Source organism: Rhinatrema bivittatum, chromosome 18 (assembly GCF_901001135.1).
Source record: "Rhinatrema bivittatum chromosome 18, aRhiBiv1.1, whole genome shotgun sequence".
Classification (NCBI taxonomy): Eukaryota; Metazoa; Chordata; class Amphibia; order Gymnophiona; family Rhinatrematidae; genus Rhinatrema; species Rhinatrema bivittatum.
Window position 1 is genome coordinate 43,129,431 of NC_042632.1, and position 16,445 is coordinate 43,145,875.

The 16,445-nt window shown below is 39.9% G+C and overlaps 1 long non-coding RNA gene across 1 annotated transcript in view; it reads left to right on the forward strand.

Moving 5' to 3' along the window:
* The window catches only part of LOC115079968, a 57,896-nt gene that overhangs the window by 40,565 nt on the left and 886 nt on the right, over positions 1-16,445 (forward strand). The window contains exons 3-6 of the long non-coding RNA XR_003853469.1: positions 1,176-1,331; positions 6,321-6,430; positions 8,213-8,328; positions 8,435-8,489. This is a non-coding gene — a long non-coding RNA (uncharacterized LOC115079968). The remainder of the gene's footprint in view (positions 1-1,175; positions 1,332-6,320; positions 6,431-8,212; positions 8,329-8,434; positions 8,490-16,445) is intronic.

Genomic DNA, 16,445 nt, shown 5'->3' on the forward strand with positions numbered 1-16,445 from the left:
TTCCTAGCCTCTCAATGCCCTGACCAAGATGCACTGTCAAGAAATGAGGTGTGTGTATATGAATGCTCTCTTATTATTAGATTTTAAATTCTAAGTACAACCATAGTGTCAGAGGACAAAAACAATTGTGATTAATGCAAAACATGAAGTATCAGTAACTTCTAGGTGGAAGGGATTGAAATGTATGCTATTTGCATAACTGCTTACGCCCAAGAACTGTACAGCTATTTTTACAAATGCACAGATGTTTCTGTTTTATGAAGGTTATATCAGAGATGTTTTCAAAGGAAAATATGTCCTTTACAGTAAGCATGAGAAATTTCTAAAAAGCCTCGCTATATAATCTGAGACATACATTTACAGATCACAGGCTTTACACTTATAATATATGCAAATCAAAAGTTCCTATGCTAAAAGCATGGTCTTGATTCAAGAATAAGGACAAAGGTATGGGTAGTCTTACAGCACAGGCAAAGAGCCTCCCATCAGTAACATATACCACATTTCCATAATCTGTCATGTTTGAATTTCCACCGATGCAGATTAATGAAACATGGAGCCGTGTCGGAGTGACCTGTTTTGTGGACATCTTATAACAGCATATAAAAATGCCAAGCTATGAATTTTTGTTTTTTTCATCAGTGATCGATTATATGGATGTTAAGGGAGTAAACAAGAGTATGAACTTTATTTGAAGAAGAAATATTAGTAAGGACACAGTATATCATGTGCACTAATTTGTTTGGACCAACAATTAGTTTTTCAAGGTTTTGGTGTATAACCTAATTGTGGTGCTGTACCAGGTATGAAGGTCCTATCATTAATTTATAATAATTGGAGGTTTAATATGGATGTTTAGGATATTTATTTTCCATCTTTTTGTGGTGTTATTTGCATTATTACATTTCTTCTAGCCATTTGATTATTTGGGGGAATTTATGTTTTAAAAGGAAAATATTCATGTTTTAATGGATGACTACTTCTGTATAAGTGTTATTCAGTAGCAAAAATATGCAAATTGAAGCAGTAGAGGATCCACAGGGATTGGCCCAGTGGAATGAGCCAATGCTGCTGCCCCACAGCTGTAAACAAGTGTCAGACATTTCATAATTCAAATTGTCATGGTTTATTAAATGTCCCATCTGGTTTTATCTGCTTCTGGATTTCTTATGTAGAAGGCTTGAGGATGTGCCCAAAGGTACCACACCCTGGAAAACTGACAGCTGATTGGAAGAGAGAACATCTTATCCTGCTCTTTCAGAGCTGCAGACCAGTTTATTTTTCAGGACATTCGATGTATATGCAAATCGTGCCACTCCTATGTTAATGAGGTCAGTTGTCAGCAAATGCGTCTCACAGATTTTCTGAAAAGCAGACCTGTTGGTAGCTTTCAAACACCAAAGTCTGCCAGCTCTAAATTAGAACAAGTATGAATCAGAGGAATACCACTTTGACACTGGTGGGTGGAGGATGTGGCTACAGTATCTAGGTTACAATTTTCAACTTGGTAATAAAGGGCTAAATTTACTAAGCATTTTTCCCATAGAGATAAAAGGAAATAAACCCTATTACCTTACAATCCAGTAAGAACCCATTAAGAATGCCCTCAGCAAAAGAAATTAGACTGGAAGAAATAAAGGAACATAATTTTCAATATCAGGCCCTTCTGCTCTGGAATTCTCTCCCACTGGACTTTTGCAAAGAGACCAACTATGAAATTCAGGAAACTAATTAAGGCCTGGTATTTAGAATCAGGTCTTTACTCTTTGAAGTTTAGTAAAGAAACTAATTTTATGCAATTTTGGGCCCTAATTAGGACCTGCTTAAACAATCAGGTCTTTGAAGGTTAGTAAGAGCAATATTGGACATTTTTGTTTTAATGTATCATGTTCTTTGTTTTACTGTGTTTTTGTGTTTATGGTTTTATTTTATTGTATGTATTTATTTTATTATTCTGTACACCACTTTGAATGTTTTTAAATGGTATAGTAAAAATAAACATTACCATATATCTGGCCCAAAGTATGTTAAAAATCTTTTAAAGCAACATTTTCTGGTAAGGTTATATTTTCAGGGAATTGGTTTGTTTCTATCATAGGCCTGGATTTTCTAAGTTCGCAGAGCTAAGAAAATCAGGCGGTAATGGAGGGGCGAAGTGGGGGGCGGGCCTGTGAAAGCCAGCAGCGATCGAACCACCACGGTGCTATTGCTTCCGGCTTTCACAAACCAATAGCGCCATCGTGAAAAGTGGTGCTATTGGCCGCGTTACTGACGGTGATAAGTCTCCTTACCTTTTCGCCGTCAGCGATGTCTTCGCGGCGTCCGCCCCGGTGCTGCCCCGACTCCCCCTTCCGGTGTGGACGCCGCCCAGAACCCGCCCCGATCTAGGTATCCCACGCGAAAAGTCCCTTTTCACGTGTGATACCTTTGGAAAATGTCCCCCATAGTTTCTCAACTTGTGTAAGGTAATACAGTCCTATGAATGACCTCTGAGGAAGGGACCTAGGTGGTCTCAAACACTCATGAACAGCATCTTTGAAAAGTTCTTGCATTGATTCAATACAAGAATCAAGTTTTTCTCCAGGATCAATCAGTTGGTTGGAATTCTGCATGTCCAGTTCAATGAGAAAGATGAATTCCTAAACTAGAGATTCCTATATGGCTTGACTGGAGTGTTAATGTAAAGAAATTCTGCCTAGTGCTATGATGGGAGATAGGCAAGTAGGAGGCATTAAAATCTGATGGCAATTTGTATTCACTGTACAATAGCTGTGAATAATTATTTAGCTTTTTAAGAACAGAAGAGACACCATACTGGGTCAGACCAATGGTCCATGAAGCCCAGCATCCTGTCTACAATAGTGGCCAGTCCAGATAGCCAAAGAAGAACCCAACAGATCCTAAGGGGAAAATCCATTCTCTGTCATTCATGCCCAGCTCCCAGCAGTGAGAGGATATATTTGTTGAGCCTACCTGATTAATAGTTGCTATGCTCTATGAAATGAGAGTACAAGGGCTGTGTAGGGACAAAAGTTGTTAAGAGGATTAAAGGCAAGTACAGAGCTCCCTTGGGTGTAGCCAGTGGGATACTCTGGAGCCCACAGCCACAATGAATCTGAGATGGCAGTAGCCCTTTGAAGGTTGCTGAGGTAACCCACCTGGAGTACTAGGAACTGCATCAGAGCCCTTGCCTCATTTGTTCCACCCCTAACTATGGGATGTGAGTGACCTAGGTCAGAAGGTGTAATAAAAGGTATCCAGAGAACACTGTTAACCTTGTACTGCATTATCTTTTACTTCAGATTCTTTGCATTAGTTTTTTTTTTAATTAACTATTTCAGAACAGGCAGTATAGAGAGGGTTGCCAACTCCCTAGCTCTATTTTTTGAGGACAAGTTAATCCAGTTCTGGTTTTGTCTCACAGCATACATGGACTTATTGTCCTGCTTTTCTTAGGGAAATCAGAACTGCAAGACCAGGCACGCAATGGGGTAAAACCAGGACTGGATCAACCTGTCATGGAAAAAGAAAATGGAGCTGGTGGGCAAACCTAAGAGAGCTAGCTGTCTCCATATCAGAACAGCAGTCACTATCGTTAAAGCAGTGCTGAAACAGTTAACTGGCTTGTCAGACATCAGTCTGGTGGCTGGCCCTGTTATTTATTTATTTATAGCCCGCTAATCTACAAATCTCAGTGGGCAACAATATGCATCATAATAAAACTAATATACACATAAACCAATAAACAGCATTAAAACAAACAAAAAAAAAAAAGAATAAAAAGACATCACTAAAAACAAATCTAATAATACACTCATAAACAGCCAGGACAAAACCTCTGCAGCTTAGAACAATTCCAGCCCCTTGATGCCCACAGTTCAAAAGCAAATAAAAACCCATTCATAATGTGTATTACCATGAGGAAAACCTGGGTTTGATTTCCAGGGCTGGCTTTTGCTCCCTGAATTGGTCAAGTCGTGCCTTGTGAAAACTCCTGTTGGAAGGCTAAGCCAAACAAAGAACTATAGAAGCTACAAAGCTAGCCTTGCAGAGAGGAAGACTTTAAATCTTGTAATGTTTAATTGATGATTAAAGAAAAAATGTTAAAGCAATCTGTCGATTCAGAATCTGTAAAAAATCCCCTGAATTAAAGTGGAGGGGGGGGGGGGGGGAGGCTGTTAAAACAAATCAAATTTATAAGATCTTCCTTTTAATTCTGGTTTGTATTTATGCCTGGAGTAATAGTGCTTAAGTTTGTGAAACATTTTCCTGCTTAGTCATTCTGTCACTTTGAATCGAAGGAGCTTTGTGTACGCTCATGTTGTTCCTCATTAGAAACGCATCAGGCAGGAACAACTGAAGAGTGGACTCAGAGGATATAACCACCATAAAAGGCTCATAGGTATTATTCTTGAAAAACAAAAATTTAGTTATAATAAAACAAAGCAACATTGTACAAAAAAAAAAACATGAAGGAGGCATAGGAATGAGAACGGAAAATGAAGCAATAATTCTAAGAAATAGGCAAGATGATATTTTGAAAAATCTACATTACTATGACATCTTGACAAACATGGGTAGGAGCAGCATTTTGCTAGCAAAACCAGACCTGTAAACGTTTTCTTAAAATTTTGGTCTATTGGCATTCAACTTATCATTTTTGAGTCAACCAGAGTTGGGCCTCATGATAGTCAGTAATGACCTGAGAGTTCCCACATATCCTGAGTCAGGAAGCAACAGATTTAGCCAGGTTTAATTTGTGTAATTATAATCCATACTAACATGTAATATTTCCCAGGGGCGGCATATGTATGTTGAAGAACAGGCGTGCCCGTGTGGAGCCTTGCAGGTCCTTGCTCTGGAGATTAACTGGAAGCGACCAGTTAATCTCCAGAGCAATGGGGGTAAAACCAGGACTGGATCAACCAAATGGATGTGGTGATTCACATAGGTCTCAAATCAGACAAAGCTGGTGAAGGTTGCTGAGACTCTCAAAAACTCCATGAGGGTCCCATAAACTACAGCTTCAAGCATGACAGAAAGAACCAGGTAAACCCAATAGAAATGGGATACCATCTCCAACAGAAGGCTATACAATTGCCTGTCTGAAGCAAGGCATTACTGGTACAATGGCAGGCTTGAAAAATCAAACTAAAATCTCTCAAAAAGGGTGATGAGAAAGAGAATAGGAGAGTTAATCAACTATCAAACTTTTGATTATTTTAGCCCTAACCTTATAGTGATGGTGCTCAACCCAGTTCTTGGAGATGCGCTGACCAGTCTGGTTTTCAGGATATTCACAATCAAAATGCAAGACATATATAATCTACTTGTGCTGCCTCCTGCTTATGCAAACATATTTTTAGCAGATTCCTTATGGATATCCTGCAAACCAGATTGGTTGGGGGATCCCCAGGGACAGGGTTGAGGATCACTGTCCTAGAGAGAGAGATTTGAGAGTGAACAGTACTTATTCTGCATGTCTGCAGCAGAAAGAATCCTGACAGGTCTACGGGATTATAGCTGATTTCAGATGCAGAGAAAAATTAGCAAGTCTGAGAGAAGATTTCGTGACTGGATTTATGCATGGACTAATCACCACTAGAGAATCATTTTCAGAAACAAGACTTTTATGGCTTGGATGCAGCATGCCTGTGGAAACCTTCAGCTGATTGATAATCCTGAGCTTTTATGGTACATTGCAATTGAATAATGTTTTAATTGTCAGGGATGAGATATTTTGTCATAAAATTACAATTATTTGTAAAGGGCTAGGGAAAATTTAATCTAGGATGAATTTATTTTATTTTGACCTGGCAGTTTAATCCTGCTCACTTAAGTTTACAGCTCAATTTGGAATGAGGGCTGGGATCTGATGCCATGGATTTCGGGATTTTTTTTTTTTTTAATCTTAGATTATTACCCCTCCCATTGTACTTAGTCAAGTCTTTGCCACGCACCAGAACTCCTTCCAGAATCCTGCAATAATGGGCCCCTAAATTCAGCCACTCTGTTGCATGACGATTGTGGCACACTCCTCTCGCAGGGGCTGGGAATGCTATCTCTGCAGAATCGCTAGCCTTGGCGGACCTTGAGCCAGGAGTCAAACTCAGATTCCTCTACATGGCAGTGTACAGCGCTGTCACTGAGAGCCACCAGGCTGGCCCATTAATTTCCTTTTTCAAGTGATTTCATTTTGTTTTCCCCCCATTACCTATGACAAATTGTTTCTACATGCTTTGTTTGGTATTGAATTATAAATGCATAAAAATATTTGTTTTTAAATATTATTTGGAACAAAATCTCCATTGCTTCTTCAGTTGCGCTCTTCTGATCAGATCAGACATCCTGAAATTCAACACAACAGCAACTTCAATAACTATGAAACAGCGTTCCAGTGAATTATGCCAACACATTTCTATTTTCAAAGGTAATACATGGAGGGGTAGATTTTCAAAGCTCTACGCGCGTAAACCCAGTGGGAAGAGAGGAGAAGGAGATTTTTAAAAGGCCCGGTGACGTGCGTAAAGCCCTGGGATGCCTGTAAGTCCCGGGGCATGGGCCGGGCAGGGTGGTCCGGGGGCGGGGCCAGAGGCCTCTAACATAGCGGCCATTGCCGCTGTGTCAGAGGATCACGTGCCGGCAGGCTGCTGGCAGGCGCAAAAGGTAAGACAAGTCGGGGGGGGGGGGGGAGGTTAGGGGTCGGGGTGGGAAGGGAACGGTGGAAGGCAGCGCGGCTCGGTGTGCGCAAGGTGCATAATTGTGCACCCCCTTGCGTGCGCCGACCCCAGATTTTATAACATGCGCGCGCATGTTATAAAATCAGGTGTACATGTGCACGCGCCGGGTAGCGCGTGCACATGTACACCCGCGCGCACCTTTTTAAAATCTACCCCAGATAGTGTCCTGAAGGGGAGAAATTATTACAGAAAAAATGTTTGCCTGGCAGTTCAAAACTGATTGACGTTTTACATATAAACTTCAAGCACTAGTAATGACATGGCCTTTGATGCTATGGACCCAGACCCATTATGTTTTTGGTTGATGGAGTTACTTTTCATTGTGAAACAGATGTGATAGTGAACAGATTAAGCTGCAATATATCATAGATTTTTTTAATTAAAATGATTATGATTGTATGAAGAATACCTCGCAAATGGGGTTTTAACGGGAGGGTACAATGTGTCTTGAATGCTTAATTCATTCCTTCCTTCCACCTTATGATGTAAACATTGTTCTCAAGGATGCACTGTTTGTGCCACCAGGTAGGGTACACCTGCTCTGGGTAGATTATCTCATCAAACTATCAAATAGCCATGATCTATGAATGTCTCTTGTGATCTTTATTAGGAATGACGGTGTACATATAAAATGCTTAAATAAATAAATTTAGGAAATGTACTGCACAGTCTTACAAAAACAACATTAATAAAGTAATAATTACAAACCTCATTGCTGTGGCAAAACAATTTTCCACTGACATCTAGGAAGAGCAATGAGCAAAAAGGAGCAAGGGAGTGCTTTTAGGCTTGTTTAGGAAAGGGAATCGTCCTGTGGGAATCAGGCTATTAGCTTTCGAATTAAGATACACATCATTGTACATGGAAACCTTGATTATGGTATCTTTTCCTCTTTTTCTGAGAAAAGACTTGTTTTGGGTAAATTGTAGAGATAAAATCTTGCTTTTGGTTTCTTAATGTTGCAGGAGGAGCAGTGCAGGAGGGTACACACAGCAGGGTGCAGGAGAGTAACAGCCCTCTCCCTATGGGAGCAGCAGTCACCACAGAACCTAGAGACATTACATAGCATTTCCTTTTATCTTTAGGAGGGAGGTAGTTTAATTTTTAAGAAAATCAGTTGGGTAATAAGATAAAAGGGAATTTTTCATCTTGCATTTCTTCCTTTTCACCCTCCCCGTTTTTCCCTCCCCCCGCCTTCCTTCTGCCTTTCTCCTTCTTCTCTTCTTCCTTCCCCCTCTTTTCTCTTCCTCCTGCCTTCTCCTCTCTTCCCTTCCCCTCCTGCATTCCTTCATTTCCAGTCCTTCTCCCTTTTGCCTCCTCCCTTCTTTCCCTTCCATCTCACCACCTTTTCCTTTTTCTTCTCCTTTCCTCTCGCTCCTTTTTCTTCTTTCCCTTCCCTGTCTTTTTCATTTTTCCTTTCCTCTGCTCTTTTCTTCCCTTCTATTCTTCCTTTTCCCTCCCCTTTTTTCTAGATATTGTATGTGCTTCCTGGAGTATTATCAGTTATTTGGATGGTACAACTGTGATACCCTTGGAGTGAACGAGCAGCTATAACTATCATCATCTTTGGCCTATATTTGTAAACACAGTAGGTTACACATTTTATCTTTGGTTTTTATTTTTGTATTTTTATTGTTTTGAATGAGTTTTGATTTTTGAGTCTTTATATTACATCTACATATTTTTTAATGCAGGTACAATTAGGTTTTATGATTGCTGTTTTGCTGCTCTTGTTTTCACACGTGCAAGGTATAGTCCCATTTTAAATTTAGTTTTATCTCTGTCTGACTACCTTTACAGATGTTTATATAATTTATAATGAAGTATAAATTTGTCTTTTGTCATAGTATTTTTATAGATTTTATGTTCAGTCCCTGATGTAGGCATTAGCCAAAAATTGCCATGTTGGGCACTTTTTAACATGATTTTATAATTTGGTGTTTTATTATGATTGTATGTTTTTATGTCTTTGTCTATGAAAAGTGTTTTTTAAAATATTTTTATGTAATGTTCATCTATCTTTTTATTTTTTTGCCTTTTTCTTGTATTTTTCTTTGAAGAGATTCCCAGTGAGTATATGTGTAAAAGTACATGCAGAACACAATTTCACATGGATTTGTGTGCACCTACTTTAGATTTTTTTGCAAGTATGTGCATAAATCCACATTCACAAAGTTAAACCTGCTCTCGAGTGGGTCCATTTATGCTGTGAGGAAGCAGGATGGGGGGTGGGTTCCACACATCCCCATGACTTTCCAAAGCAGATATATGCCCATAAATCTCCTTTGAACATTGGGGCTAAAATCGGTGGGTAAAATGTACCTGCAGACTGTAACTTATGTGGGTGGTTTGAAAATGACCCTCCCTTTGTATTTTATATGCATTTATTGATTGTGATTTTATCTATTGTTTTATCTATTTTATCTATTGTTACATGCTTTCAGCATATGGGAAAGCATGGGAAATAATTATTAAAAGATATGCAAGGACTTCTAAATGACATTCAATTGCCCCCCTTCGGTAACAGACTAAATACAACTGTAAATCCAAGAATGCCTGTCCAATGATTGTAATCCAAACCAAACTGGCCTTATGAAGGCAGCTAGAAGGTTTGTTATAAATCCATTTACACCTAGAAATCAAGAACCCCCTGAGATGAGGTATTAGCTTTAGGGTGCATTGCTAAAAAGCTCGCAAGCTGTCTCAAAACTCTTTTAAATCAAATATTTTAGGTTTATAGATCCTTTCCCCAATAAGATTGTGATCAAAGTGCAAGCACATGGAGGCTAAATCAACTTCCTCCAAACTCCAAGCTCCCTTGCCAACAAACCTCTTGTGTCTATTTTGCATCACAGCGAGTCTCCAAATAGTCACAATGACAGCCACATTCAGTCAGTTACCTTCTGGGTGCCATGCAGGAAACTACTTCAAAAGCAATTAAATAAGAGTTTCAAAACAAATACCCTACTCCCCTGAGCACAGAAAAAGGAAATGGTATAATAGTGGTGCTTCTGGCTAATTTTAATAAGTTGTTACTCGCTAGGATCAAGTTTTTTTTTTTTTTTTAGACAGATGGACTATAAATTTGTGAAATACATTTATAAATAAGTTTGTGCTTGTCTTGGAGCTTTAGACTGAAGGTTAAGTGACCCACTCAAGGTAATATGATGACCAGGGAGGGAAATTTGAGCCAAGGTCTCTGAACTTTCTGCTCTATCCCCTTAAGAAAGGATGAGGGTAGATACTCCAGGATTAAGGGGAATTTGATTTCTACGGAAACTGCAGTTGGCTGGGCAGACCTGAGCCGTCTGTTCAGGTATCATGCTGCTGATGAATGGGCTTTGGAGATTCTCGGTCTTCAATTACTTTTCTGTGGCCTGCCTCCTGGGATTGTTAGCTGCCTAATCTTGGTCTGTGCTGAGAAGAAAAGAAAACAAGGCTGGCTACAGAAAGATTCATGAAATGAGGTTTTCAGCTAGCTGAGAGCTGTTTAGTTCCAGAGGTCCTTTAAGCATTTCAGTATCTGAGAGGTGTTTCTCACTCTAGTGTCTGAAGCACAGTGGCACAGCTGGGGCTTTGCAGGCAACATAAAAGCAGTATAAGAAACTAAAAGGCTGCAGGTGGGTGTCCCAGACTGCTGGCACACACAAGTTATTAACACTCTGGTTATGGCAGTGAGCCAAGCTTGGTCTCAGTGGAGGAGCAGCAGTTCTAAGGTCACTGCACCAGGTGCACTGAGAACGTATGGCTAATTGGCTAATTTTTTTTGGGGGGGGGGGGGCGCTGGATTCCATGACATGATTCTTATATAGCAGGGGTGGCCAACTCCGCTCGAGAGCCACAAACAGGCCAGCTTTTCAGGATATCCCTCAAGAACATGCATGAGAGAGATTTGCATACATTGCTTCCATTGTATGCATGGGATCAATCTGCATGCAGTGGAGACAGTGCATGCAAATCTTTCTTATGCATATTCATGGAAGATATCCTGAAAACCTGACTCTCCGGGGGTTCTCCAGGATAGATTAGGGAGGCACTCTTCTATAGTATACAAGCTGATCAGAGATTTTGCTTTGGCACATCAGAAATCCTGGTTGATTTTACTGATTGTGATTAGAGAATTTGCTTATTATGATCTGTTGTAGACCACAGGGAGGACCTTGTGAGACTGGAAAATTGGGCATCCAAATGGCAGATTAAATTTAATGTGGACAAGTGCAAGGTGATGCATATAGGGAAAAATAACCCTTGCTGTAGTTACACGATGTTAGGTTCCATATTAGGAGCTACCACTCAGGAAAAAGATCTAGGCATCATAGTGGATAATACTTTAAAATAGTTGGTTCAGCATGCTGCGGCAGTCAAAAAAGCAAACAGAATATTGGGAATTATTAGGAAGGGAATGGTTAATAAAATGGAAAATGTCATAATGCCTCTGTATCGCTCCATGGTGAGACCGCACCTCGAGTACTGTGTACAATTCTGGTCACCGCATCTCAAAAAAGATATAGTTGCACTGGAGATGGTACAGAGAAGGGCAACCAAAATGATAAAGGGGGTGAAACACCTCCCCTATGAGAGAGGCTAGGGCTGTTCAGCTTGGAGACAAGATGGCTGAGGGGGAGGGGGGAGATATGATAGAGGTCTTTAAAATCATGAGAGGTCTAGAATGGGTAAATGTGAATCTGTTATTTACTCTTTGGATATGATAGATGTCTACAAAATCATGAAAGTACTTGAACAGGTTTATGTAAATTGGTTATTTATTCTGTTAGATAATAGAAGGACTACGGGGCACTCCATGAAGTTAGCAAGTACCATATTTAAAACTAATTGGAGAAAATTCTTTTTCACGCAACGCACAATTAAACTCTGGAATTTGTTGCCAGGGGATGTGGTTAGTGAAGTTAGTGTAGCTGGCTTTAAAAAAAGGATTGGATAAGTTCTTGGAGGAGGAATCCATTAACTGCTATTAATCAAGTTGTCTTAGAGAATAGCCACTATTATTATTGGCAGCAGTAGCATGGGATCTTCTTAGATTTTTGGTACTTGCAAGGTAATTGTAGCCTGGATTGACCACTGTTGGAAACAGGATGCTGGGCTTGATGGACTCTTGGTCTGACCCAGCTTAGCAATTTCTTATGTTCTTACTTTTCAGAGACAGTTAATTACCTACCCCTGTGTTTGACAGAGAAACATTGTTCCTGATGCATGCACATTTGGGGGAAGTTCGTGTATTCACAAGAAAAGCAAAGCTGTTGGTGCCTCTTTTCATTCGCTTTTCTCTTTTGGCACTCCCATTTTATCCTGTTCCTTTTGAGTTTTCAGCTCACCCAGTACTGGCCCTCTACTGAGGCTTATGATGCCAGAAGCTTCATTCGTAACTACTTTTTCTTTTTTTTCCTCCAACCGTTGCAGTGACAGTCACTAAAGCTGAAGGATTTGATGACAGAGCCACAGGTAATGAGAACCAGCTGTTAGCAGGGCTGCGGCTTTACTGAGCATAAGAGCACCCAGAAGCAAGGACCTAGGACTGGAGCAATCCTTTTCTTTGCTGACATGTACTGAACTGCACTGATGTGTGCAAGAGAGTGCCTTATGTTGCTATGGCATACATTGGTACAAAATCTAGGCATAAGTATGCAAATCAGCTCCTTATTAATGAGCATGTGGTAAAATAATATGCAAGAGACCCATAATGGAAAGAGGGAGGTGCAATTAAGATTTTGTGTCCATGTCAGCGTTAACGCACTAATTCTAACACAAGAAATTTCTCTACAAACTGATTTGTGTATTATTGACATGGGCCATTAAAGCGAGATATTTAACATAGAAACAATGGCAGAGAAGGACCAATGGTCCATCCAGTCTGCCCAGCAAGCTTCCCATGGTAGTATCTGCTGTGCCATGCAGGTTACCCTCCTGTATCAGTCAGTGCTACTTGACGTGCTTCCTTATGGACTTGGCCATAGAAGCAGTTCTGTGTCTTTTCCTTAATGTCTGCGCATCAGTACCCCACACTGTAAAAAAAAAAAAAAGTCATGGTTCGTGCTGGTTGTCCCTGAATCCAAATCCCTCTTCCTTCCACCCCCCTTCTTTGAAGCAGAGAGCAATGTTGCAGTTGCATCAAAGCTTATTGGTTAAGGGTAGTAATGACTGGCCAATTTTAGCATTCTTTAGTACATAGACCTCATCAGTGCATGGTCGCTAGCTCATCCTGAACAAACTCTTCCTTGGCTATGATTTTCTGGCTCATCTGCCTGTATAGCATTATCATTTCAATTTAATTCTTCATAGAAGTTGCTTTGGATAAAATCTTCTAACCTAGCTGAAAATCATAACAGCAGCACAGTTGGAAGTAATCTGCAAACTGTATGCTAAATATTAGCATTTTTATTAGACAGAATCAGGATAATAACCCATCTCTCTATCCTAAAACAGACCGACAGATCTAATAATACCGATTTCAGTTCAGACTTCTGTTCAATAAACATGCCCATCAGCAAGTTTATACAACATTAATAAATCTAGGCTTTGTCTTATTGTGCAAAAAGAACTAATAATGTGAATGTGCAGATGCTTGTTTTCATGGTGTCAGTAGATTATATCAAGAATGTCTGCAAGGAAGAGAAAATTCATAAATTAGGCACAATAGGATTCCAATTCACTACAGTAATTATGCAAGGTGATGAGGTTAGAATGGCTTAGGGATAGATGATGTGTTTTTGAATGGTCATACAATTATAAATCATAATTGGAATGCAATACTAAGAGCAATATCCAAACAAGCACTTTCAGCACAAAGTTCTTTTTTAGAATTACTGAATAGATATGGCCTAAGGTGGAGATGTCAAAAAATGTTATTCAAGAAAAGCAAATAGATCTTAGGTAGTCTTTTTCTTTCTTCTCAATCTATAGGTATGCTAGTTTGAGATGGAGGAACAGGGGCTTTACATGTAGTGTTCTCTTGTCTTGCTTTTTGTGAGTCACCCCTACCTTCATGCCTATCACAAAAGTACAGCTTGGCCATTGTTCACTCGCTGCTTCGGGGACATCTGCAGCTCTTCTCAGCATGGCTGCCTCAGCCCGTCACTTCCTCATGGGACTGCACTGTGCCTCTGATCACATGGCTCTGAAATCCAATGGGAGCGCAGGGAAGAATCTGATCAGGGAGAAAGCGGGAAAGGGGAAAAAATGTCAAAACCACCCAGGCTTTTGAGTTCAAGTAGAGAGAGATGGAGTAGGAGAGCAGAAGAGCCACCTCCAATTCTGCCCAATTAGGGCTGCTGACCCAGTAGCCCAGTGGGCAGCAGGAGAGAAGTAGATGGCTTAGGATGAGACCAGCTGTAACTCACTAAGAATTACAGTACCACTGCTTGGCTGAGCCCTTGGTTTTTGTTGAGAGCTGCTGCCAGGCCCTGTAATCTATAGCCAGAGAACTATTTGCTGCAGCCAACATTTATTTATTTAAAAATGTCTTCTAGACCTTTTTAGACCAAAGCAGTTCACAGTAAAACATTTATAAACTTAAGACTGACAAGACAGCACAAACACCTCATCTACATAAAATGACATCAAATAACATCAAACATCTCATTGGCATATTTGACCACCTTAAAATCTTACTTGCAATTAAAGATCAAAACAGCATTGACAAAAGTTGACAGACTCTTAAAATAAATTCTTATTCATTAAATGCTAGCTGAAACAACCAGGTTTTAAGCCCTTTTTCAAATAGTTCCTTTTATTGACTGTTAATCTCAGGGCTTCCAGCATTTTGTTCCAAAGACTAGGTCCAGCCACAGATCTATCTATCTCTGTCTCTTACTTCACACAAACGTGCTTGTTTAATGGTGGGGACAGGTAATCTTGTATGTGCTGAGCGGAGACTCCTAGATGGCATGTGGAGGTGTAATCTAGTGCCAAGCCAACTCAAATCACTATTGTAAGTTATACAATGGAGTATAGTAAGCGTCATATACTGAATCCAGCGGTGTACTGGTAACTAGTGCAATTTACTCAAAACTGGAGTGATATGACATATTTATGCATGCCTGAAAGAATCCTAGCTAGAGGGTTATTTAAGAGCTGAAGAGGCTTGATGATACCTGGCCCCGGAAGGAAAAGTGAGTTGCAATAATCTAGCCCCACAAAAACCATGGATCGCAATACTAATCTAAAATCAGCTGCTTCTAAATACGGTTTAATTCTCCTCCTCATTCTAAGTTTGAAGTATCCAGACTATTAAATTTTTAACAAGGTTTCATTGAGAGGATTACACCCCAATCAAGTATAACAGATTGAACTACAATTTCTTGATTTTCAAAATGGAAAGCAGGGAAAACTTCAGTTTTAAGATATCGAGACATATAAAGATGATTTTAGGTTTTTTATGTTGAGGGCAAGTCTATTCTGATGTAGCCATCTCGAAATAGCTGACACATAAATGTCTAGTTCCTGTAAAGCGGTCTCAAGTGAAGAATCTACTGGAAAAAAAAATTGAATGTCTGCATAAATTTGAAAAATGAGCCCCCACTCGACTCAACACGCTGAGGATAAAGGCCTCCTGTAGCCTGTATATGCGTGGGTTATAAAATACTATCGTAAATCTATGTGTGGCCATATATCTATGTATATGATGCCTCATGTAGATGTTTGAAAGTTATCCTCATAGAAGGTAATTTTCAAAGGAGTTGTGCGCATAAATGTAACATACTATCATAGCAATTTTCAAAAGCCGTTTATGTTTGTAAAGTGCACTTACACAAGTAAATCCTATGGACAATTCAATGGCATATATTGCAGCAATTTTCAAAAGCCCACTTACTCATTTATTCCCATTTAAGTGCTTTTAAAATCAAGTCCTTGGTATTTATCCAATCTTTTAATCCTGTATCATCCACTTACAGCTTTGTGCTCATCCAACAAGAAGGTCTTATCCTTCCTTCACTTTCTGCGATTAGACTTGAATTCAGCTACTACTCTGGAATGCTTTACTGTCAGTTTAATTGTAGACAAATGTCAGTCTTAAATTTAGAAAGCTGATCAAGTCATAGCTCTTTAATCAGGTATTGAATACTTGCTAGCCGGTTCCTATGATATCACTTCTGTTTCATAATTTCGAGCTTGTTCTAGTGTGGTTTTTCATAGGCTGCTACAGGGTTTTATTTTTCTGTTATTATATGGATACCTCTATATTTGAATTGTAGTGTTTATGTGTGATTTAGATTAAGGTTTTATATAATTTTTTTTTCAAATCTAGTAAACTAACAAAAGGAAAAGAAAGAGCTGAGCAGAGAAACAGGCAAACGAGAGAGTCTGCTGTGAAAGGGATGTGTGTGCACGGTGGAGCCAAGTTACACGTGCGCTGGCGAAGGAGAGCACGTGTTACTGGAGCAAAGCTTCAGGCGCTGCTAGCAGGAGCGTTGCAGTGTGGGGAGACCCCTAAGTGTGCTAGGGGAACCATACAGGTGCTGTCAGGCAACAGTACGCATTCTGCCTTACAGTCTATGCCATCTCACGGGCTGTGCTGCCTACCCAACGTCTGTGTCTGTGCACAGAAAAAGAGAAGTTATCGAATGCTGAGGGACAGGAGGTTAGGCCACTAACTGAACAGCTGTAACTGCCTTTTTGGCCATCAGTTTTGCAGGCCCTTTCTGCTACTTATAAATATTACATTTTACTTACCAGAATTCACAGTATATT